Source organism: Chinchilla lanigera, unplaced genomic scaffold, assembly GCF_000276665.1.
Source record: "Chinchilla lanigera isolate Chin_1 unplaced genomic scaffold, ChiLan1.0 scaffold00032, whole genome shotgun sequence".
In the NCBI taxonomy this organism is placed as follows: Eukaryota; Metazoa; Chordata; class Mammalia; order Rodentia; family Chinchillidae; genus Chinchilla; species Chinchilla lanigera.
Window position 1 is genome coordinate 14,102,744 of NW_004955433.1, and position 23,873 is coordinate 14,126,616.

The 23,873-nt window shown below is 49.5% G+C and overlaps 1 protein-coding gene and 1 long non-coding RNA gene across 3 annotated transcripts in view; one reads left to right on the forward strand and one right to left on the reverse strand.

The window, feature by feature from the left end:
- The window catches only part of Gnao1 (guanine nucleotide binding protein (G protein), alpha activating activity polypeptide O), a 165,819-nt gene that overhangs the window by 97,931 nt on the left and 44,015 nt on the right, over positions 1-23,873 (forward strand). The gene's annotated exons all lie outside the window — the stretch shown is intronic.
- Positions 4,120-6,271, reverse strand: LOC102014277. Its single transcript, XR_261591.2, has 3 exons — positions 6,218-6,271; positions 4,572-4,674; positions 4,120-4,466 (listed from the first exon to the last, which is right to left on the reverse strand). It is a non-coding gene; the product is annotated as an uncharacterized LOC102014277 (long non-coding RNA).

The window sequence follows — 23,873 nt, forward strand, 5'->3', positions numbered from 1 at the left end:
CCAACTAGTAGTAAAGGAAAACCTCGGGCTTATGTGCATGCTTTCTGTGTCTTGCTCTGGCTGTATCTCTGTCTGATTCACTCCTTCGCTTACTTACTACCTATGACTCCCCTCCTCCCTCTTTATAAGCCTAGTTATTCTGCTCTGATGGTAGAAAGTGGTTTTCAACTATGCAAATAAATATTCCAATCATCAGGTCTGAGATGAGGGCCTTCCCTCGGGAGTCTGGGAGCACCGACACAGCAGGACCTGACAGCATTGTCTTTAGCAGGGGGACAGTTCAGGGACATCCCATTGGGCTCAGAGTAGTTGTTTTAAGATAATAAATAAATCTCCAAGCGATCTCACTGTCTTAGAAGACATGGTGAACAGCAGAGAGGGGCCTACCTATAAAATGTTATATTTTGAGATTCCTAGAATATTGAAAAATGAAGAAACTCTCATAACAAAGTCACAAAATTATGATATATTGTTAAGTGTATATATTTGACAAATTAATACTTTGGACCCCTCACAAATACAATGGAATATAATTGTGCTCTCTAAGAAATAATTATAGGATTTGCAAAGACTTTCTTTCACAGTACAGTACCAGCCATCTGTCTTTAATGGGACACAGGTTAGAACTTTCATTGCACACCATCACCTTTCACCCCAAGAGTTCTCTTCCTCACTACATGTAGCACCTCATTTGGTCCATGCCCCCATATTTGAGCCTCTTGTAAGCATATAGTCCTTCTTGACCACTGTTGAGGAGGCTAAGGAACCAGTAGGACAAGTTTTACCATGCTGAGGGGGGTCAGGGACAGAGAAAAGGTTAGTTGCGGCAGCAGCAGCATGTGGGTGAGGCTGTGAGTCCTGGGCTGGTGGGGGGGGCCAAGGCGATATCTGTGTCTCTCCCCAGCTAGGAGGCTCCACTCCGAGTATAGGGGAATTTCAGTACCTCACATGTGAGCTAGGTCAGCTTTCTATGACTATTGTTAAATATCTGAAGTAATTAAGGTTTATTTTGGCTCACAGTTTTGCAGGTTCTAAGTCAAGACTGGGTAGTCCCATTGTTTGGGGCCTCTGATGGACCTGCCAGGTAGCTAATGGCAGGGAGCATATGGTAGAGCAAACTCACTTACATCCTGAACCAAGGAACAAAAGGAGAAAAGAAACAGGCTGTGGTCCCACTGTCCCCTTCAAAGGCACACCTCAGTGGCCTAGGAACCTCCCCTACTTCCAGGTGAGGAACTCTTTGGGTAACACTGAAACCAAAGCAGTGTGGTTTTCCTAAAAAGACAGAACCAGTACCCTTCTCCCTGCTCCAGCTGTTTGTATACCCATCTGTGCCTGTGTAACTCAGCTCCTCCCCCTTCCTCTTTACGTACTGGGCAGCCAACCATGGTCTGTCAGCACTCCGAGACCCCTCCACAGTTAAAATATTCTTGGCTACAAGTAACAAAAGACACACCAAACTGGACTGTTAAAACAACAAAAAGCATCAGCTGGCCTGGTGGTGAGGTCCAGGGGTATACCTGGAGGTGAGGCTTGACTCACCAGCCCAGGTGATGTCCCTGGCTTCCCTCCATCTCTCCACCTCATCCTACTGTGTGGTCTTCACCTCAGACTCTACAAACCTGCTCCCCCACCATGCGGAAAGTAAGCTACAGCAGATAAGTCATTGTTCCTAGCCCTGTGTGCATCCTGGGACATCCCAGAGTACAAGGCTCACCTGTGCAGTGTCTTCCCTGAGTACCACCCAGTCCTGGGAGTCTCTGGATCACAGCCCACCTCTGAACCAATCTCTGATTAAGGAGATGCAGTGATCTGACTGATTGGCTGAGGGGTTCCTGAAACAAGAGTGAATGTCCCATAGGAAAACCAAGAGGTCATGAAAAATGAAACAGGGTCAGTACAAACAGGTGCTGGGGAAGCCCTCACAAGCCATCCCCGCATCTCTCCTTGACCTTGGCCCCACCAGCGCTGCCTTCCCTATGAAGGAGGGGATTCACGTGGTAGCAATAGAGGGCGAACCCAACTGCTTCGAACATGACAAGATTATGAGATAACTATGCTGCTGTTCCCAGGTGGGCAGCCAGGGCCCCCCAGAGGGCAGGGTACATGGACACAGCACTCATTACCACTCAGCCAGCTGGTCTTATCTTTGTACAGGGGCTACTTCAGGGACTAGTGGAGGAGTTAATGTTGAAGAGGGGAGGTGAGCCGATGGCGAGGGAGGTCTCTCAAGAAGACTTGGGTCTTTCCCAGCCTTCCTAAACCAGCAGGGATCTTCCCAATGAGCCACTCAGGGTGTCATGTTGGAGGTGGGCAGGTGCAGCTCCAGAGGGCGTGCCCAGGGAGGCAAGGCAGTTCCGCAGGGTGAGAGCCAGGAATGCTGTAGGGACATAGAATGGAGGAGAGCAGCAGACCAGGCTGTGTGACTCTCACCTGGGAAACTAGAGACAGTTCTGCCCACGTGTCGAGGGTCCCAGTGTCAAGGGGGTGTTTAACACAAAGCCTGTGGGGAACAAGTGCTCCCCAACAGCAGCTGCTGTGTTCATTTTTGCACCATCCCCAGCCCCTCCGTCTAACGCATCTCCTCTCCCGGACAGCATCTGGCCACTCATTCATTCACTCGTCTGAGAAACAGGTACTGTGTCCTTCTGTGCACCAGTAGCACAGAAGCACTGGATATGTTACAAACAAAAGCAAAAGGTGTGCTGCCGGCAGGAGCACCTGGTGAACAGGTTCAGCACCCCCGTCCAAGTAGTTTCAAGGAGCTCTGTGTGTCCTGACACTGTATTTGGCCTGACCTGCACTCAGGAAAAGGCTTCTGACGAAAAGCTGAAGGGCCTGGCATGGCTGATGCAAACAGCAAGGAGGGGGTGGGCATTGTTTCAGGTAGGTAGAGCTGCAGTCCCAAGGCGCTGGGCTGGGGAGTCCTGGCCCACCATGAAGATCTAAAAAAGATCAGTATGGTTGAACCCAAAAAGTCAAAGGGGACCATGGCAAGAGATAAGTCAGAAAGAGGTAGGGGCAGCCTTGTGAGAAGAGTTTCTAAGTATGGAGGGAATTTTGGTTTTGCTCCTCAAGCATCAAGAAGCAGCCACTGTGGGCTTTAAAATCAAGGCATGGCTTACCTGTGAAGCGACTCATTGTGGTGAAGACAGTAGAGAGATGGGCAGCAAGAGTGGCAACAGGGAAATAAGCTGAGAGGCCACCGCAGACATCCAGGGCTTGAGAGAGAACTGGGCCTCATCACGGGTCTGCCGGTAGGCCACGTCGCATGAAACCTCTGTGCCACATCACCCAGCCACTCTATGAACCCTTTGGCAGACTGCCTCGCATAGAGCATACAAAACAATGCAGGTATCTGCTGGGGAGCAGGTGGAGGCCCACTGTTCATACCAAGTACACAGCCCCGACCCTGAGCACAGCAGCAGCCCAGGCCTCCCTGCACAAGGCGCCCTCAGGGAAAACCACCTCAGAGCAGGCATCCAGGGAGCTGCCACCTCTCCTCCCTCATCCCCACCCCAACTCCAGCCCCTTCTGGGTATTCTGTCAGCTACTCCCTCAGTCCAGCCCTGGCTCAGGTCCCTCATCTGTAAATTAGGGGTAACTTCTAGGTTCCTGATGGTCAAATAACCATGAACAAGAGCTCTTGCAGTGCAGCATGCATCACCAAATACTGCAGGAGCGTGTTACCACCACTGGTGCCATGGACCCATTCTGGTCCAGACAGCATCTCCAACCACCCAGCACAAGTGGTTCCCGTAGCGTAGTCGTTATCACAGTCGCCTCACAAGTGCTAGCAGGCCATTGCTCAGCTTCTCTCTGAGTCAGCCCAGAGCGGCTCATGGCTTCCTGAGATGTGGATTAGGATCATTTGCACAAACAAACTTGCCTCCTTCAGTATCTCTGGTCTGAGGTCCCCAGGGCACAGTCCAAAAATAGCTCACGGCCAAATTTGGTTCAGCTTTTCCAGCTCTGTGGGGGCTCTGCTTCTCCCCACCCGCTTCCTTACTCTTCCCTGCTTCATTCCCATGGCAGCCCCTCTTCCTGCCCAGTGCCCAGTACCAAGACCAGCTGGCTTCCCTGATGCCCACTGGCCAAGGGGAAACAGGTACCGACCCCAGGCCAGGGTGGCTTCTTGGTGCAGTCCTGCAAGGCGGGCACCTGTTGGTGGCTCTGTCATTGTTTTCAGCATCTGTATGTGGACCCGAATGATGAAGTCCTTGACTTTTGACTTCCCTCTTGAGGCCCAGCTGCAGTGTTCCACTCTGCAGCAAGAAGGCTGGCAATAACGGCACGGTCTAGTGCATCTTCTCCTGGAGAACCACAGCATGCACCCTTGACGTGAAGTCAGTGTGCTGGTCCTGAGCCAGGGTTAGGGTCAGGCCAGCGACAAAGCTGGCTTCTCATTTTTTTAGCTTTTTGACCTCAGGCAGTTCTTTAACTATCCTGAACCTTAGTTTCCTCACCTGTAAGATGAAATAACACCAGCATATATATCAGGAAGGACACAGGCTAATCTGCCATAGCAAAGACCCCAAAATAAGTAAGATAGAAATGCAGTTCTCTCTTACCTGGGTGGCTTAGAAGTGATATGGGGTTGCCATTTTTCTCCTTGTTTTATTGCTTGTAGGGTCTCTGTTTCCCCTGCAGCTTCTACAGCTGCTCCAGCTACCCCTTCTCACCAGCAGCAAAAGGAAACAGGGAAGCACAAGGTCATTATTTGCAGGAGAGGGGCTGGATTATACAAGGCCTTTTATGTCCAACCAAGGAGTACATGGGCCAAGAGGTGTCTAGGTTGGGGGAAGAGCCATGGATAAGCATTGCTTCACAGGGACTGACCTGGGGATTCTGAGTAACTGGAAGTCTGCTCGATAAACCTGGTCATGACAGTCAGTTGGTTTCAGATTTACTTTTTATCCAAGACCCAGGGATTCTCCCCTGACCCAGAACATAGAGTCTCGAACTGGGGCCATCACCAGCCACTGAGGGCCCACCCTCCCTCCACAGGACAGGAGTCTCCACCGGCCCTGTACTTCTGGGGTGGCTGGGCCTCAGTTCACAGCAGCTTTCCCAGAAAGACTTTCCTGTGGCCACTCAGCCTTTAGGCCAGTACTCCTCCTGCCTCCTCAGAGAAGCCCTCCTCCTGTGCGGAGAAAGACGCCGCCCAGTCCTCACGGGCTGCGGAGCCCCCCTGGAGCTCAGTCACAAATGAGCTTCTCTGTGAGCTCATGCCACAGCCCTGTGGTTTTGTGCCGGGCTCCTGTGGCCCAGAATTCCCCCATCATGAGTGCTAGGATATGGCCTATTGCTACCACCAGTGCCATGGGCCAGTACAGTGAAGCTCACTTCTCATCCAGTAAGGTGGGAACAAGGGAGTATGACTCCTAGGGACCACAGCGCACATACCCTCTCGAAGTGCCAGGGGCTCAAGGCAGGGAGGCCTGTCAGTACCTCTGTCTCGGTACCACCCCACTTCCGGTTTGAGTAGTCCTTATACAACCATTCTGTGAGACATGCTGCTCTCACCCAGTACTCCCCTTACACAGGGGCCCCTGAGCCACAGAGGGAGGAGACTTGCCCAAAATGATCCCACCAGGTGACAGCAGAGGCAGCATGAAAACCAGGTCTCCATTCGCAGGCCAGGGATTTGTCCCACCTGTGAGCCCCTCTTCCGCCCCCATGGGAAGCAAAAACCCACACTCCCCAGGCCCTGTAACTGCTGCTGGCCTGCCTTTCTGCTCCAGGAACCCCCATGAGCCCCTTCAGCACCGGCAGTCAGAGGTCAGGGCCGCTGTCCTACTTCCTTGCTGCCACTTTGTGCCCACAGTAGTGGGGCCCTGGTGGGAAGATCAGCCTGTGACTAGAAAAGAGCGCCTGCTTTGTCCATTGGCGGGTTCAGGGTCACCGGAGACACTCCCCTTCCCTTCTCTGCTTGCCCTCTCAGAGTGAGAGAAAGGGGTGGCTGTGTGCCCGCCCTGTTACACACTTCAGCTCTTTGATCCTTTTTTCTTGCCCCCTGTAAGGGCACCATATTCCGTTCTGTTTCTATCCTCCTTCCACAAATGAGGAGGATGGAGTTCAGAGAGGACCAGGCCAAGGTCACATGACCAGCAAACGGTAGGGCCAGGGTCAAATCCAGGCAGCCTGGCTCCAGAGTGTGTGCTTTTAACCCATGAATGAAGACTTGGGCCCACATCAGCCATCTCAGCTTTCCTACCAGGGACACCGCTGGCAGCCAGTCAGGAAAGGCACTGAGCTGTGCCCATAGTTGATAACCAACAAGTGCTGAGAAAGGGGGAAAGACCAGTGTCAGCCAGCTGTCACAGCCACTGTGGGGTCAGCTGTCCCCCAGCTGGCCAGCCATACCATGATCACACAGCCCCAGGCGGGCGAGGCCAAGATGCGCACAGAGCCCCCCATCTGCTCTGATCAGAGCCTCAGCTGACTGCGGGCAAGAGGATACAAGACTGCTGCCAGTATCTCCCTCTGGGGCACACAGAGCGGGAGCTGGTGAATATCCTTGGGCTCCAGGTCCTAGAAGCTTTCAGACTGGAGAGGGAAGAACCAGGCTTGGTCCTTGCAGGGGGCTGCTTTCCCCTGGGGAGCTGTGGGCAAAGACAGGAACACACAGCTGCACAATCCTGATCTTACAAGCTACCCAGCCCCGATGGTGACAGCGATCAGCGTGAGGCTGCTGTCCCTCCGGTGTGGCTTTCTGGCATTTGTCCCAAGGGGCAGAAGCACAGGCAGCCTGGGGCCTCCAGGTACTCAGCAAGGAGAAGCTGGTGTCTCTATCAGGTAAAGGTCCATCCTGCCTCAGAGGCTCAGTGGGCAGTGGGGAAAACAGTGGACCCCCAAAGAAAAGCCGGGCCCAGCTCTGCCCCGCAATGCCCATGTGACCACAGGCAAGTGAGTCCCTTGCCCCACAGCCTCTCAAGGTTTTCATCCATTAAATCTAAGGAACCAGATCTAAGATCTCCCCTCCCCCAACCCACCCCCATTTCAGTTCTATGAATTATAAAAATTTCTATAAATTCTCCTGGCAGAACTTAATTGCTAACTTTAGGTGACTGCCAAGCACAAAGCTCTTTCTTTGTATCCAGGAGAGAAAGAAAACCCAAAGTTCCAAAGGCAGGACACATGTGTCAAGCTGAAGATTGACTCTCTCCCCAGGAGGGAGTGATACTCTTGACAATTGCCAAACTATGCGCTGCAAGCACTGCCCCTCCTGAGCACCCAGGGTGCCTCTGCTGTGTGCTGTGGCCCTGGACGGGGGACTGTAGAAATGGGTGTGCCCCTGCCCAGTGGAAACACTAGTGTGGACTTCTAGGGAAGTTTTAACTCGAAATAGTTAAAGTTTAGTCGATAAAAGATACTGGCAGCAGTCTTGTATCCTCTTGCCCGCAGTCAGCTGAGGCTCTGATCAGATAGTTTTAGTCGATAAAATGAACTGACAATAGATAGGAAGAACATTCCAATTTTACTACCTGCCTAAAGCACAGAGGTGGGCTGACTCTTACAGAGAGCTTCAAGGGACGGGAGGTTCTCCTGGGGAGAAGGGAGGTGGTACAGGCTGTGGAAGGTGGAGTGGAGAGTGCGTGCAGCAAGCACGGTGAGTTCTTGTGATGCAGGTGAAGTCTCCCACCTGCCACCTGCAGAGAGCTGTCTGTGCCAGGTGTCAGGTCTCCAGTGTCTTCCTCCTGCCTATGGGAAGATCTCTCTCAGGCAGGCCAGGACATCGGGTAGAAAAGCCACTGTCTGCGTCTGCTGTTCACTTTCTAAGGCAGATGTCTGTAAGTTTCTTTTACAAAAGACAAGCTTTTCAGAGCCATTCCTGTCACTGTAGGGTCCACAGTTTCCCTCCATGACCCATCTGAACTGTGCCAAGGAAATATGTTTGGAGTGAGAGGTTTTACTGTCCCACAGCTACACACATAGGCCGCTGAGGCTGCCATCAAAGCCACTAAATCAGGCAGAAAAACACTGTCAAGTGCTACAGTCACTGTCTTTGTGTCAAGGGTAACCATATCTGGGGGAGCAAGAGGAGATGAAGGGCTGTGTGAAGCTGTCAGTTGCAGTCTGATCAATCTAGAAGGCTCCCAGGGTGGTGGGGAGCAGGAGGCGGATTTTAAGAGCTCTGTGCCTGACAAGAGTGAGATGGCAGAGCATACGGAGCAGGCTCAGAGTCAGGGTGTGAAGGCCAGGGAGGCCTTGGGGCGCTGGGTGAAGGCATTGTCACAAACAGTTTGCACACGTTCTATTGATTGCCTACACCACAAACCCAGAGCACATGGGCAAGTGTTCCATGGCACCAGCAGGGTACCCGAGAGTTTAGTGCAGGAAGAGATGCCACTACTGTATATTCCTGCCCTGTCCAAGCCCCCAAACAATTGCATCAGTCTCCTGCTCCCCAGCCTCCCCACAGCGTTGCCTGTCCTCACCCCCTCTGTGCTTCATACATAGGCCACAGTGAGCTTGTAAGAGTGTGTATCTAATCCCCTGTCGAGAAGCCCTCACTGGCATCCTCTGCTCCCAGGATAAAGTCCAACCCCATTTCCTGTGGCTCCTGCCAGAGGAGCCGCTGCAGCCTGAGTCTCAGGCTTGTATGAGCTGTCTCCTCTCTTCTCCATGCCGACCTCCAGACGTGGACTCCGCTGTCCCCTCCGCTGGAGGCCTTTCCTAGCTCCCTGACTTTCAGAGCCTTGGGAGCTATTTCAGGGACTTGTCGTGTTTTAGAAATGTGTGTGCACAATACTTGATAAATGTCTGTGCTCCTGCTACACTGTAAAAGGCAGGGTCAGGGCCTATGAGTCTACAATCCAGCACAGAGCCTGGCCCAGAGCGGGTGTGCGCTCTGTAGACGGTCACTGTCCCCTGTGTGCTGAGTTTCTCCTGGGGTCAGAAGTCCCTCCTGAAACTGAGAGCACCCTCTCACCTGTGGTACAGTTCAGCCCAGGAAACAGCTACTACTGGCTGGCCTTGCCCTGCCCTGGCCGGCACTCTTGGCCTACGGTCTGGCTGCTTCTCAGGTGCTCCAGCCTCCACAAGAAGCCTTCACAGAATGAAGCATCCTGCAGGCTTGATGCAGTCAGAGTCTCAGACATCCTGCCAGGCCAGTGTTTCTCCCTGAGCAGAGTGTGGGGGTGTGTGAGGCAAGTCAGGACTACAGAAGACCCAGCCTGTATGATCCACAACCCTAACCTGGGCCTTCACCAATCCCAGCTTTCTGGGGAGCCATTCGAGATCCAGAGCCTTTTGTTTCCTAGATTCAAGCCATGGTGTTAACACAAAAATAAATCCCTTTCATGTCTACCATCATAGTGTAATAGGAACATTTGGGTGGGAGGCGGGAGGTGCTGGGTCGCACATAGACAGGGACACCTTCTCTCTGGCAGTGGCTTTGCATGCTCTGCTGCAGCTCAGGTTCTCCTGTTGGACTCCGGGCATCAGGCCAGTGAACAGGGAAAGAACATGTGGAAAGTTGCAAAGGGAGTGTTTGAGGCCAGGCCAAATCCCTGTGGCTAGACGTAGTCCTGCGGTCACACCTGACTGTAGAAGAGTCTGAGAAATGCCTGGCTATGCCCTTAAGAAGAAAAGACAAACTGCTTTGGTCCATAGAAAGCCCATCTCTGGCATAGCGCTCAGGTGTAAATTTTAGCCAAATGGCTGCCAGTGTGGCAAGAGACCCGTTTCCTTGGCTTGTTGCCCACTTTTCACTTGGCCCAACTGCTTCGACATCTGAACACGTGGAGAACATTGCTCCTCTGTGGCATGATGGAGCAAAACTGTAGTTTCAGCGTGTCCGTAGCAGTCATGGCGGAACTTCCTCAGCTCTGCCACAACAGGCTGCCCTTCTGATAGTGACAGCCCGCTGGCTCAGGATCTTTGTTCTACATGCCGTGTGCCACACAGAGCTCAAGGGACTTGTCCTGTGCACTGTCAGTGTCTCTGCGGCATGGCATGTGTACATTGGTAAAGTATCTGAAGGAACCTTATACTTCTACCTTTGTGTATCTGTTATAATTTGTGTTTGAAAAGGAACCACCGTATCAAACCCATAATTTCATGTATGCTTATAATAAGGCTAATATTAAGGCTGTACTGGTGTAGAGAAATAAGAGTGATACCTGAGTGACAAGTCTGGGGACGTTGCATGGGTTAGGTGTTGCCACACTGCCTTGCTTGAACTGTAATTCCAGGGCTTTGTAACGGAGCCACCTCCCTACCTATTTCTTCCTCTGCTATGACCCTGAGCCACATGTGGGCTATGGGTGTGTCGAGTCATTAACAATAGTAGCTGGCATGTATTAGGTGCTCAGTAAAAGTTAGACACTAATGTTATTAGGAAACCCTGCATCATATTTCTGCCACTGTCCTTTGATAGGTATTATTACTAGCACTTCATGAACAAGCAAAGGAAGGTCAAGTCACTTGCTCAGCTGCTAGCAGAGCCATGTTCTGAACCTGGGTGTGCCTGGCTGAGGCACTCATGTAGGAGGCTGCTCTCAGCAGGCCCTGTCTCGCTGAGCCACAAGCATCCCATGTATGGCAGGTGGTGGAGAAACTCTGCTTTGTGCAAGACCAGGGGCTACTATCTTTGCTCCAATCACAACAAAAGCCTTTACTTAAAAAAAAAAAAAAAGAAAAGAAGAAGCAGGCAGAAGGAAGGGAGGGAGGGAGACTGGATATGATCTAGGTGTCTACAACTGCTACCCCTCCGAGATCCTTGGCCTGGCTCTGGACTTTCATTGCTGTCTTTCCATAGCACCCAGTACTTGGTGGGCTGCAAACGTGCCCCAGTGGTAACCTGTCATTTGTTTATTCGCTCATCTGTTGATAGATATTTGAGTTATTTCCATTCTGGAGCTGTTAACACAATGCTGCTAGAACATCATGCAAGTTTTTGTGGGACATGTGTTTTCATTTGTGTTGGTAGTTACCTAGGGATGGAATTGCTGCATCATATGGTAAGAGTATCAGTTGTGTAAGAACTTCAAAGTGCTTTCCAGAAGGGTAGTACTGCTTAGAACTCCACCAGCAACATGTGACATTCCCATTGTCTTACTTACACTGGCATCAACATTCAAATTGCTGTTCGTTTTCGTTTTAGTTATTCTAGGGTGTACATCCTGGCATTTCACTGTGGTTTAATGACTGATGATTCATGATATTTATATCTTTTGGCCATTTGTGTATCTTCTTTTTTGTGTAAATTGTTTAGCCCTTTATTCTTACCTTTTGTCGCTTCTCTTCGCATTAGTTATCAGAACATGTATATTCTAGATATGAATATTTTCTTCTGGTCTGTGTTTTGTTTTTAGAATTGATATTTTTAAATGGATTGATTAATGAATGTTAATTTGTTGACTCTCAAACTGCCTCCACCCTTTCTTTCTTTTTTTTTTTTTTTGAGCTAGGATCTCCCTAAATTGCCCAGGTTGGGCTCAAACTCACTATCCTTTTGCCTTAGCCTCCCAGAGTGCTGGGACTACAAGCATGTGCCACCATGCCCAGCTAAGGACCCCTTTTCTAACTATGAGGTTGTAAGAGATCCTCATCTGAAGATAAACAGGTGGTTTGGGGTTAGAGCCTAAACTTGTGGACTCTGGGGTCAAACAGTCCTGAGTCCAAGTCCCAGTCCATGGCTTACAAATGGACAGGTCCTTCTCCTCTGCTGTCTTGAAGCTTATTTTTCTGGGATGTGAAATGAGAATGACAAATCGCCTACCTGTTTTGGGCTGTTGGGAAGATGAGATAAAATGATGACCGTAAAGCTCACCTTGGGGACCTAGGACCAAGCAGGGCACACACAAGCTGAGCGGCACCTGTTAGCAGTCTTGCTGAGGCCTGGCCCCACAAAGCAGGCTTGTGCCTTCCTTCTGTGAAAGCACCAGCTTCCTCCTGGTCGTACAAGCCAAACCCTTGGATTCCTCCTTCCCCTTCTCTGTCTCACTTCGTGCTCCCAAAAGGCTCTTGAATCAGCCCCTTCCTCTCTACCCAGGTTACCGCCAGTCAGCTTTACTTCTTCCCGGTGCTCTGGGACAGCAGCTTATAGTCCCTGCCTATGCCTCTCCCATTTCCCGCCCCATGAGCCTCTGCTCCAGTTGGCAAAGGCTTCCTTTTGGAATCAGAAACCTGGTGCTGTTGGGGTGGGTGTTTGTGGGAGACCACTTCGAAAGGGAAAGGCCTAGCTGTCACTGGCCTCTGCTCTGGTTATAAATTACAGGCTCTATTCTTAGCCAACTAGCAGTTAATTCTCCCCCTAACACTCCCCACTTTGCAGAGCCTCCGCCAGGGGCTCCGGCTGTTCTTACTGAAGACGGGCCACTACTTGGCCTTTGGCAGGACCCATTCCTGTGATACGTGATCAGAAAATTCAATTACAAAACCAATTACTGATTTCCTGAGCTTGACAAGGGAGACGTGAAAGTTTGATTGTTTGAATTCCTCTTTGGCTAATTGCCAGCCAAGCCCAAATAGGCTTGTAGGAGATGTTTTGTTGTTTATTCTGTTTTTGTTCGTGACAGCGCTCTTGGGCTGGGAGAGGCACAGTAGTTTTGTGCAGTGTGGTTTTTGTAACCCCCCTTACTTGCTGAATGGCTGTTCTCCTGTTGTGATGCATGAGATGTAAATCCCCCAAAGACCCGTTGCCAAGGTGACAGGCTCCAAATTGAGCTCAGCTAAACAAAGTCCTTCAGCTTTGAAGGGAAAAGCATTTGTTTTCCATACAGAGTGGAGTTCTAGCAGCCCTTCACAAGGCTGCATTCAAGGATGCCTGCATTGACGGGTAAAGGTGGTCTTGTTGGAGTATCTGCCGCAGCGTAGCCATGCTCTGATTCGCCCCACCCGCTACCACACTGATGCTGAGGCCATGGGACCAGGCTCCGTGGGGGCCTCTGCCCAGAACCTACCTGCAGGGCTGGCCTTCCGCCAGCGACAAGCTGCTAGGCCCCCACAGCAAGGCCCAGGGCATCTTCTATCTCCTACCAAAGCACCTTCTACTTCAGATAACTCTGGGAGATGGAGCAGGGATTTGAAGGGAGCAGGCTGAGCCTCCAGGCCCAAGTCTGAGCTGGTTTTGAAGACCCTGTTCCTGCCCTAGGAATGAAATGAGAGGATCTCAGACCTCTTTCTCTAAGGTACACCTTGCTTTACCATGGTGATGGGCCCCTACTCCTCTCTGCCCCAGCTCTCCCAATTGGAGATGGAGCCCTTTGCCTTCCAAAAGCTTTTGGGTTTCTAGCAGCCTGGTTAAAATACTAATATATTTCTGGAAGGAGAAGCAAGCCAGTGGAGATTAGCCCAGAGCTAACTAAGGAAACAGCCCCTGGGAGTACCACTCACGTCCTCTATATCCGTGGTGGGGTCAGATAGACTCTACCTGCCTCCAGGCTCATTTTAAACCGAACCCAAACATGAGCACTTACACCAGCAAGCATTTTCATCTCTGCCTTGATCCCTAGTACCCACAAAGAAGCCATGGCTCAGAGAGGTCAAGTGACCTGCCCAGCCTTACTCAGTTGAAAAGTGCAGATTCTGGACTTAGATGTGAGATTTCTGAATCCAAATCCAAGCCTTTTTCCTCTGCATATGCAGCTTGCTGCTGCATCAACACCCTGGACATGGTGCACCTGCTTAGTTTGATTGGCTTGATTGTTTGTATGTTTGCTTGTTTGCAAAAGGTGAGAATTTTTTGTAAGGTTTGAATTTGGGGTGGATTTTTTTTTTTCTATTCTTTTTTTTAATGAAACTGTACAGCTTCCTGGTAGAGCTGTAATTAGGAAATGCTGTGCTACAGAGAGGCAGAATTGAAAAATAACCAGGCAGCGCTAGATGGAGTACTTTTTCTCCTGCTCAGGAGCTCCGATTTTGCCCCTAGGGGAGAGGGAGCTCTAAAAGCGGGGAGACGTATGTGGCTGGACCAGACCAGGAAGGGTGTATTCCCTGCTGTCTGTAGAATTAGACAAAAACACAGTTGCCTTTGCTGTACTCTCTGGACAGACATGAGATAAGAAGGAAATAGGCAGGAGGAAACCGAGGAAGAGCCCTGATGGGGTCCAGGCTTTGGCGGGAAGCGAACTAGAGAGCCAGAAGGGGGAGGTATCTGCAGAGATTTCCTGGCCTCATCCTTCTAGTCTGTACTCAGTTATCAGTGACACCAGTGAGAGCAAGGACAGTAACAGGTGCCCCCACCTACCAAGTGCATGTGTTCCACGTTCTATGCAAGACACTGTTTCTCATGTTAGCCTGCCTGACCTCATTTTAGTAGTAATATTTTTATTTTATTTTATTTTATTTTTGTAATTGTTGTTTTTGTTCCAGGAATCGAACACAGGACCTTGTGCTTGCCAGGCAGGTGCTTGTGCTGCTGACCCAGTATGTTTATTTTAATACGAGTCCTGAAAATAAATATGTAGTCCGTCTATCTAATGATTGTCTAGTTAATAGATTAGGGCCAAAGGTTAGCAGGTTTAACGTTCTAGAAAGTGAGTTAAGTAAATGAAACATCTTAACGTAAGGGCAGGTGTACCACACAGACTGGGCAGAAGTCATGAAAACAGGACAGAAAGAAGTGCAGCTTGGGAAAGCTTGCTCTGTCCATATGAGCTAAAAATATAATTATCCTTCTCTTACAGATGAGGAAAGCGAGGTTTAAGAAGGCTGAGTGACTTGCCTACAGTCACACAGTAGATAGTTGGCAGAGGCAGAGCCTGCCTTCGAGGGCAAGGCGTGGGCCCTGCAGCCCCGGTGAACTTAGCTTCACTCCCGTGTGAGTGCCCCAGCCCTGGCACCAGGTTAGCTCACCTTCCCTTTCCCGGGGCTGTCCACTGCAGAGAAAAAGCCTCTCTGTCTCGCTCCTTACTGAAGTGCTTATGGAGGAAAGTGCCCTTCAGGGAAGGTGGAGCCTGGGGCCTGCTTCCTCCAGTCTGCTGCGTGGAATTCTGTCAGATACAAGCCTTTTCAGAAGGGCCTGGTGTGATGCTGCGCATGACTGGAAGAGTTGTGACTGCCAAGGACTTGCTGTGCCCCCAGCCCCACCTAGCCCCAGAGAGCTTCTACTTCTCCTTGTCCTCTGTTTCTGTCTCTCTCGCATTCCCTTTCTCCCTTTCTTGTCTCTGAATCACTTTTTCCAGTAAGCTGTTGACTCACTATATCAACTAACTCTGAATGATTTCTGAAGAAAGCCTCCTCCCAAGAGCTGAACCCTCCGCATTAGAAACGCATGTGCACTTACGTGGGTCCAAGATTTGGGAACATTATTAAATTTGCATGAGAAGCTAGCAGAGAAGTCACTTCCACACAGAGCAGGAGATGGGGAAATGGCATCTTCAGCAGGATGGAAATCGTTACACAAGCAGCTCTGCTGGGCTTATTACTCCACTGGGAGAAATCAGCACAGTTTACCTGGGGGTGAAGAGAGCAGCACTGACAAAGTCACCAAGCAGATTTTGTAGCTTAGGAACCATTGTTTAATAATTGACTAGGGTGGTCCTAAGGCTGGGATTGTGGGACTGCAAGCTTGGAAACAAAAGGCGGACTGGTGTGTGTGTGTGTGTGTGTGTGTGCGTGTGCCCATGAGCTACATGGATGGCTCCTGTGTGTATTTTTGTATGCATGACGATGTGCCTTCCCTAGCTTTTGTCATATCCCAGAGCAGGTTCGTATCGTCCAAAAAAAGGTATATTAAAGACCTGCTACGACCCAGGCACTTAAGCTGCTAGAAGAGTAATTCCCAAGAAACTTACAGTTTAGAGAAGAGAAGCAAATGAGCAAGAAAAGTGCCCAGAAGTAGTCATGAGTGCCCAGGATGTAAGTGAACAGGTAGCCGCTGCAAGGGAAGGTGGCACCCACCTAGCTCCCGGCCATGGCTCACCTTTGGCCAGTTGTGTGATACAGTAGCAGGTCACACCTACTGACTGCTCATCATGCCCCACGTGTGCTTTCCCACATGGATTATATTCATTCCTTTAATCCTCCTAATACCCTGACACATTGGCACTATTTAACAATTCGGGATGCTAAGACTTGTGGATGTCACAGTGAGTTGCAGAATCAGGACCAAAATCTAGGGTTATTCATCTCCAAACGCCTCACTGGATAAAATGCTTGCATCTCCAGACTTCATGTTCTCTATCAAACAGGCTGATTCTGATTTTGTTTACCCCTCAAAAACAAGTAAGAATATTTTAGCAGGATATAGTGGCTACTCAGAAGGCTGAGGCAAGAGGGTCTCTTGAGCCCAGGAGGTTGAAACCAGCCTGCACAATATAGCAAGACCTTGCCACACCCTAAAAAAATATTTTAAAAATAGAAGCTTTATATAAACAGATCTGAAAATCAGACCCCTGCTTCCATGTGGGCTGGGAGCTTTGGTGGGTCTATGGATATACCTGAGTTTTCATGAGACTACACTCCTAGCCCCTTCAGGGCTACTGCTTTAACAACCAATGTGAAGAATTTTACTTAGACTTCACTTTATAAACTAGAGAATTTGGCCCATCTCTTCCTACCTTGTCAGAGTTTTAGTGAACAACAATTTTAATCAAGAAGCTGGACACTCACCACCACAGGTCCCCTGACATGGTAGTTCTCAGCTGCCTGCTCACACTCAAGCAGCAGCGGGCTCATCTCCCCTGGCCCAGTGCAAGGCCACAGTCCCTCGGCTCCCAGCACTCTGGCGTTTGCCTATAGTGCGGATGTGGCCGGCTGAGGCTGACAGCGGATGCTAGTGAGCAAGGAGAATGGCAGAGAGCCTCAGTGCCCAAGAAGGCAGAGCTGGGGCTTGAGGGGTTTTGACTCTTATGTTTCAGCACCCTCCTCCCCACTGAATCATTGTGGCTCAGATTTGCCTTTGAGAAGCATGCCTCCACAAGGGGTGTAAGGGAGCCAAAATCATAGAACAAGGGGTCAGAGAGATCTGGACTCAAACCTCTAACTTCTAGCTCTGTGCTCCCTCCCTCCCTCCCTCCCTCCCTCTCTCTCTCTCTCTCTCTCTCTCTCTCTCTCTCTCTCTCTCTCTCTCTCTCACACACACACACACACACACACACACACACCCTTTCCCTCTACCTTGCTAATGTCAGTGCCCCGGAGTGAAGAGGTGAGGCCTGTAAGAGGTAGGGCTTTCTCTCTTGGCTCTCTAAGCACTTATCACAGAAGTAAGAATGGTTTTTATTATTATGAGGTGTGTGTACCCATGAAGGAAGGTTGGGTTTTTCAGGTTTCTTCGTTGTGCTTTCTTGTTTTGTTTTGGTGAGTTATTTTTAACTGAACCCCTGTCTTGTACTTGCTTTATTGTGCTTTTATCCCAAGTGGAGCACAGTTAAACCATGCTGCTGGGTTGAGAGGTTCAGTCATAGAGTTCTAGGTGTGTGTGGTTAGTGACCTATAGTAGCCATTGTATTGAATTCTTACTATAAGCCACTTAGTACTCTGAGCGCTTGATTGTACTAACACGTTTAAAACTTGCAGCCATCCTAGGTGGCCCCTGCTTGTACTGACCTCATTTTACAGAAGACACTGTAGCTCAAGAGGCTAATAGAACTGATTTCCAAGCCCAGTTACTGCTCACAGGGTTGCTGGGTTTGCGGGCAGGTTGTTTTTTGTATGTGTTTTTGTTTTGTAGTGCTAGGGTCAAATCCATGGCTTTGTGCAGCTAGGCAAGCTTCCTACCAGACTAGTGTTGCTAACTTGACCTGGAGGTGTGGGCAGGAAGTCCCGGGACCCTGTGTGTCCCCAATCACAAGTTCTGCCAGCAGGTCATCATCTGACAGCGCCACTGTGTCCAGTCGCACACTGATGTGATCAGTCTCCTCTGACCTGCAGCTCAGATCCTCCCCTGCCCCCCAACACTCCCTCTTCATCTGCAGTGTCCACTTCTCAAGGACTACAGTGCCAGCACAGGTAGACTGAGGTCCCTGGGCATTGGCCACTTGGTAGTTAAATCTACTGGCCTCCTGCTGAGGGCTTTCCACCACTACCTGCCCCTTTTCACCCAGCCGCTGTTTCCTGTTCACCCTGAGCTAGCCCCTGCCTCCTTGCTGGGAGCCACCAGCCAAACCTCCAGTGCCCCTGGACCCTCCTCCTTTCTAAGGGGCCACCCAGCTTTGATGTTCTCCAAGCCTCCATGTCTCTTCCAGTGAGTGCAGCAACCTCTTGATGCCCTCTAGGCTATAGTAATGGCGAACCTTTTAGAGCCGTCTTTGATACAAAGAGCCTGCTGCAGCATGCATGCCATAGGTTCGCCACCACTGCTAGGCCAATCTGTAATCTCCCCAGCCTCATTCTGGCTACACACAGTAGTCAAGGTGAGCTTTTAAGCCAGAACATCATTTTTCTTTCCTTCTTTAAAACCTTCCACAACTTCTTATCATACTTGGAATAAAAGCCGTCCTCCTTTCCACGGCCAGGAGAGCCCTAATTGTGTAGGGTCATGTGCTGGTGCTCAGAAAGTGCCTTGGGCCCTGCCAACCTCCCAACCTGTAAGGACCCATTGCCCGTGTTACTGATACCCTCACTGTGTATACTGACTCCTCATCCAGCCTTTTATTTATGGCTTGCCCTGACATCTCCCTTTTCTTACATGTTCCCAATTATTAAAATCAGCTGCTTTATAATTAATTGAATGATTCATGAAAAAACACTTTTTTCTTGTCTATAAATAATTCCACCTAAATTTTTCTTGGAAGATAAAATGCTGTGACAAGCACCAAGTACACACCCAACGCATGTTTTCTCCTTACCTGAGACACACACGCAGCCACCATACTTTTTTTTCTTTTTTTTTTTTTGTACCGGGAATCAAACTCATGGCTTCAGGCTTGCCAGGCATGCGCTTATACCGCTGAGCTACATCTCGGCCCCTCAACAGCCACCATACTTTTCTCCAGTTGCTCAGGAGACACCAGCACAGGTTGGGTTGGCATCCTCTCTACCCCACCCATGACAGCTCCTCTCCTGCGTGGTCTGCCCATAATCTGGCACTCCTGGTCCTCCAGTTTCAGTGAGCAGACTTTGAGAACAATCTCTGGGCAGCCCCTCCTCTCCTTCCTAACTCTGCCTTCAGCTCACTCAAGTGCTGCCTGGCCTTCTAAGGGAAAGTTGATGGCACATAGCACCCATATCAGCTCATGGCCTAGAACTCATTCATTCAAAAAGCAGCACCTTGCAACTGGACAAAGGTCAGCAGAGCAAATGTGGGCCCTGTCTTCACAAAACTTACAGTCCCTGTAGGAAGAGTAATAGTCAACAAGGAAATAAACCTGCCTAATTATACATTGTGATAATGCTGTCACAGAGAAGAGCATGTTCATGGGAAGATAACAAAATACCTGCCCTAGATTGGGGGAATCAAGAAAAGCCTTCTCTTGGGGCTTACATTTAGAGTGAGTTAGGAAAAATAAGGAGCCAGTCTTGCAGATTGGAGGTCCAAGAAGAGCCACTGCAAAGGCAGTGAGTTCATCTTGGAGGCTACAGTAGGAAGTGAGGTTGCCAGTGGAGTGCAAAGCCTAAAACCAGAGTGGGATGGTGGGAAAGCGACAAGAGTGTATCAGTCAGGGTTTACTAGAGGAACAGATATAATACAAGATAAACAAATGTACAAGAAATTACAAGTTTGGCTTACAGTGGTCAGCTACAAAGTTGGATGAGGAAGCATGCGGAGGGTGTCTGCACGCTAGAGGTTGAAGAGCCCAGCCCCGGGCCTGGAGCTCACTGCAGTGTCCATGCAAGTCCATATCAAAGGGCTGATGGGTCTGTGATGGAATGCTGAAAAATCTATGATGAAGGCTGGAGAGCCAACACCAGAAGGCTGAAGAGTCCCAGATGGAAGCCCAACAGTCTGCACCAGAAGCCAGAGACGACCAAGCTGAGGGCGAAGACCAGAGCTCCTCCGAAGAATTAGCAGCCAGTCCTTCCTCAATTCCTTTTTTTTATTCAGTCTACCTACTCTGGGGGGATGGGGGTGGTCCTCTACACCCACATCCTCTGCATGCCCCTTCCTCTTGCAAAGGTTTAGAATGAATACAAAGTAAGCACCCTGGCTCCCTTCTGAGTCACATAGTTAACCTTCTAAACTTCTCAAATTAATACAATAAACAACATCCCAGAAGGGTAAGGGCATGTCCTTTTTATCCCAAGATGCAGAACTGCTGAGTCACTTAGCCAAAGCTCTAGACTCCCCAAGTTGACACAGTGTATCAACCATAACACTCCATCCCTTGTCAACTTGGCAGTCAGACACATTTCTTTAAACCAGTTTCCAGATACAAAGACATGCTTATAATTATGCCTAACATGTTATAACTATCCTATGTACAAACATAAATGCACTAATTCCCTTACCAAAATAGAAGGTAAATTTTCCTTGGGTGATGGTTATTCTTACCATTTCACAACTTGAACAGTATAACACAGTTTAACAATCCTTAAGGACCAGTAGTAAGTCTATCAACATTATATTACATTAGAACCATATTAGGGGAGAAATAGTACAATTACAATCCTCTTTCCTGTAGCTGATCATGGGGTCGTAGCTGGTATTTAGAACTACCTTCTTCCCCTACCCATTCTGTATTCCCTTGGCCTTCAGCAAGCACCTCTGCAGGTCTTGGTTCTTTCCCTGGTCGATTGAACCATACCTTCATTCCTGAAGGCTCTGGGCCATTTCTCATTGTGCCTATATTAGGTTGTTGTAGTTTCCCACCGATTTTAATAACAGGGCATGGTAATACTAAGAGGCACCCTAAAGGATCTCCCGCACTCCACATATATTCTTTCTTTCCTCTATTGTGGAGTAGTAGTCCAATTTTCCCTTGATAATCTGGGTCAGTTACCCCTGACAACACTGTGACTCCCTTTTCAGCTTGTTTCCTTAGAGGCATGAGGAAACCAAAATGACCAGGGGGAAATCTTAGCTTCCAGTTCAGTGGTTTCATTGTTGTGCTTCCTGGTGCAAGCCTTCCCTCCTCTGGAACTAAGATGTCTAAGCCAACAGAACATAAGGTTGTGGGGACAGGAAGCAGAAATTTTGCTAATGGGTCACTAGGAGTAATGGTGAGTGGTACCATCCCTACTTCAACCCCTTGATTCCTGGACCCATGAATCCTGGCTGTGGGAGACACAGTGCCATATAGTGGGCGCTGATTCAAAGCATACACAGCCTTTTGAAGTACCTTACCCCAGCCCTGCAAGCTATTGCCACCTAGCTGGCACCTTAACTGTGTCTTCAAAAGACCATTCCACCTTTCTATCAATCCAGCCACTTCTGGGTGGTAAAGAACATGATAAGACCAGTGAATACCATGAGCATGAGCCCATTGCTTTACTTCTTTGGCTACAAAATGTATTCCTTGGTCAGAGGCAATGCTATGTGGAATTCCATGACGGTGGATAAGGCATTCTGTAAGTCCACAGATGGTAGTTTTGGCAGAAGCAGTACGTGCAACAAAGGCAAATCCATATCCAGGATATGTGTCTATGCTGGTGAGGACAAAACGCAGTCCCTTCCATGATGGAAGTGGTCCAATATAATCAACCTGCCCCCAGGTCGCAGGTTGATCACCACAGGGAATGGTGCCATACCAGGAACTCAGTGTTGGCCTCTGCTACTGGCATGTCAGGCATTCAGCAGTGGCTGTAGCCAGATCAGCCTTGGTGAGTGGGAGTCCATGTTGCTGAGCCCGTGAATAACCTTCATCTCTGCCACCATGGCCACTCTGTTCATGAGCCCATCGGGCAGTGACAGGGGTAGCTGAAGAAGGAGGTTGGCCACTATCCACAGACCAGGTCATCTTATCTACTCAATTATTAAACTCTTCTTCTGCCGATGTCACCTTTTGGTGAGCATTTACGTGGGAAACAAATATTTTTCCATCCTCTGCCCACATGGAGAGGTCAACCCACATACCTCTTCCCCAAATATCTTTGTCACCAATTTTCCAGTTATGTTCTTTCCATGTTCCTGACCATCCAGCCAGACCATTAGCTATGGCCCATGAATCAGTATATATTCGCACATCTGGGAAACAGAGGGCAGTACAGTAGGTGTAGGAGCCATAGGCATCTGGGCAACTTCCTCATGTAATTTACTGGTACCCTCTGGACCTGCTCTGGCTCAATCACGAATATACCATTTCCATTTAATGATAGACTGTTGCTGTGCACGTCCAACCTTATGACTCAGTGGATCAGATAATACCCAGGCCATGATAGGCAACTCAGGTCTCATGGTGACCTGGTGTCCCATGGTCAAGCGTTCAGTTTCCACTAGAAAAGCCTTCTCTTAGGGCTTACATTTAGAGTGAGTTAGGAAAAATAAGGAGCCAGTCTTGCAGATTGGAGGTCCAAAAAGAGCCACTGCAAAGGGAGTGAGTTCATCTTGGAGGCTGCAGTAGGAAGTGAGGTTTCCAGTTGAGTGCAAAGCCAGAGTGGGATGGTGGGAAAGTGACAAGAGTGAAGCAGGCCCTACACCCTGTAGACAGAGGTCAGAAGGATGGAGACACCCCGCTCAGCCACAGGGAGGACTCTTGAGGATTAGAGTAGTTACCTAGGGCTACTTCAACAACATACCACAAGCTGGGTGGCTTCACCAACAGAAGTGTGCTTTCTTATGGTTCTGGAGGCTGGAAGTGTAATTACCAAGGTGGTAGCAGGATTGGTTCCGTCTGAGGACTTCTTTATTGTAGGTGGCCATCTTCTCCCTGTGCCTTCACATGGTCTTCCTGCTGTATGAATCTCTTCTTGTAAGGATACCAGTCGTATTGGACTAAGGCCTACCCTGATAACCTCATTTTAAAGATCCTATCTCCAAATAGTCATACTCTTTGATACACAGAATGTATCTTTGGGAGGAATATAATTCATCCCATAGCAGGGGCCTCCTGAAGACCAGGTGGGGATTGTGGATGAGCGCATCCAAATGCCTGTGGAGGCCAGAGGAGATCTGACCCAATGCTACCTGCTTCTTCTTTTTTTTTTTTGGTCTTTTTGAAACAGGGTCTCACTATACAGTTCAGGCTGCCCTTGAGCTCACTTTGTAGCCCAGGCTGATCTTGAACTTGCAGTGATCCTCCTGCCTCCTTTGTTGAAAGGAATAATTAGCAAAGAAAGTGAGTGGCCAACCAAGTGAGCAAGGCAAGTGGGCTGGTGAGGGAGCAGGAGAGCCGCCAGGCCTCCCTGGCTTCTTCAACCTTCCCTCCCAACCCCCAACACAGCCCCTCACCCAAAAGAGGCCCAGAAAGTATTAGACAGGATTAAATGGAGAGGACCTCACAACCATCCTTCCCCAACCCCTCAGATCAGTGTTTCTCCAGCCTTCAGAGCCTGGGGCAACCTGCTGCAATAGTTCACCCACAGATGGGTCTCTAGTCACTCCTGCGCCTTACAGCAAAGGTAAAAATAATAACAAGGAGGTCAGTGTCCTAGAGAAATTACCTTAAAATTCAGAAAATGTAAAGCCAGGCTTCATCTAATTAAGATGACATTTTAGGGAGTGGGGAGGCCTGGGTGGCATTTTAAATTGCATGCTGAATGTGCAGCCTCTCTAATTTTGGTTCTGAGCAAAGTTTCCAATTGCAACAGAAAGTAGGACTTCAAAGACACCACCTACAGCTGGCCAGGCGAAGGGAGTGAAAAGAGCAGCATGGGTCCGCAGGCACAGTGTGGCCTGTAGGCTCAGCAAAGGCTGGGCAAAGGCTCAGGGCTGCAGGGGGCCACAGTCCTCAGAGCTGGCTAGTGCCTGCTGGGCCTTTTAGGGGATCAGTGGAGCCGCTTCTGGCAGGAGAGCTAATTGAGGCCTGGACTTGTCCTTGGAAAGGAAGGGAGCAAACATTTGTCTAGCCTGGGGCACTCACTGGAGCTGGCTTGGGGTGGTC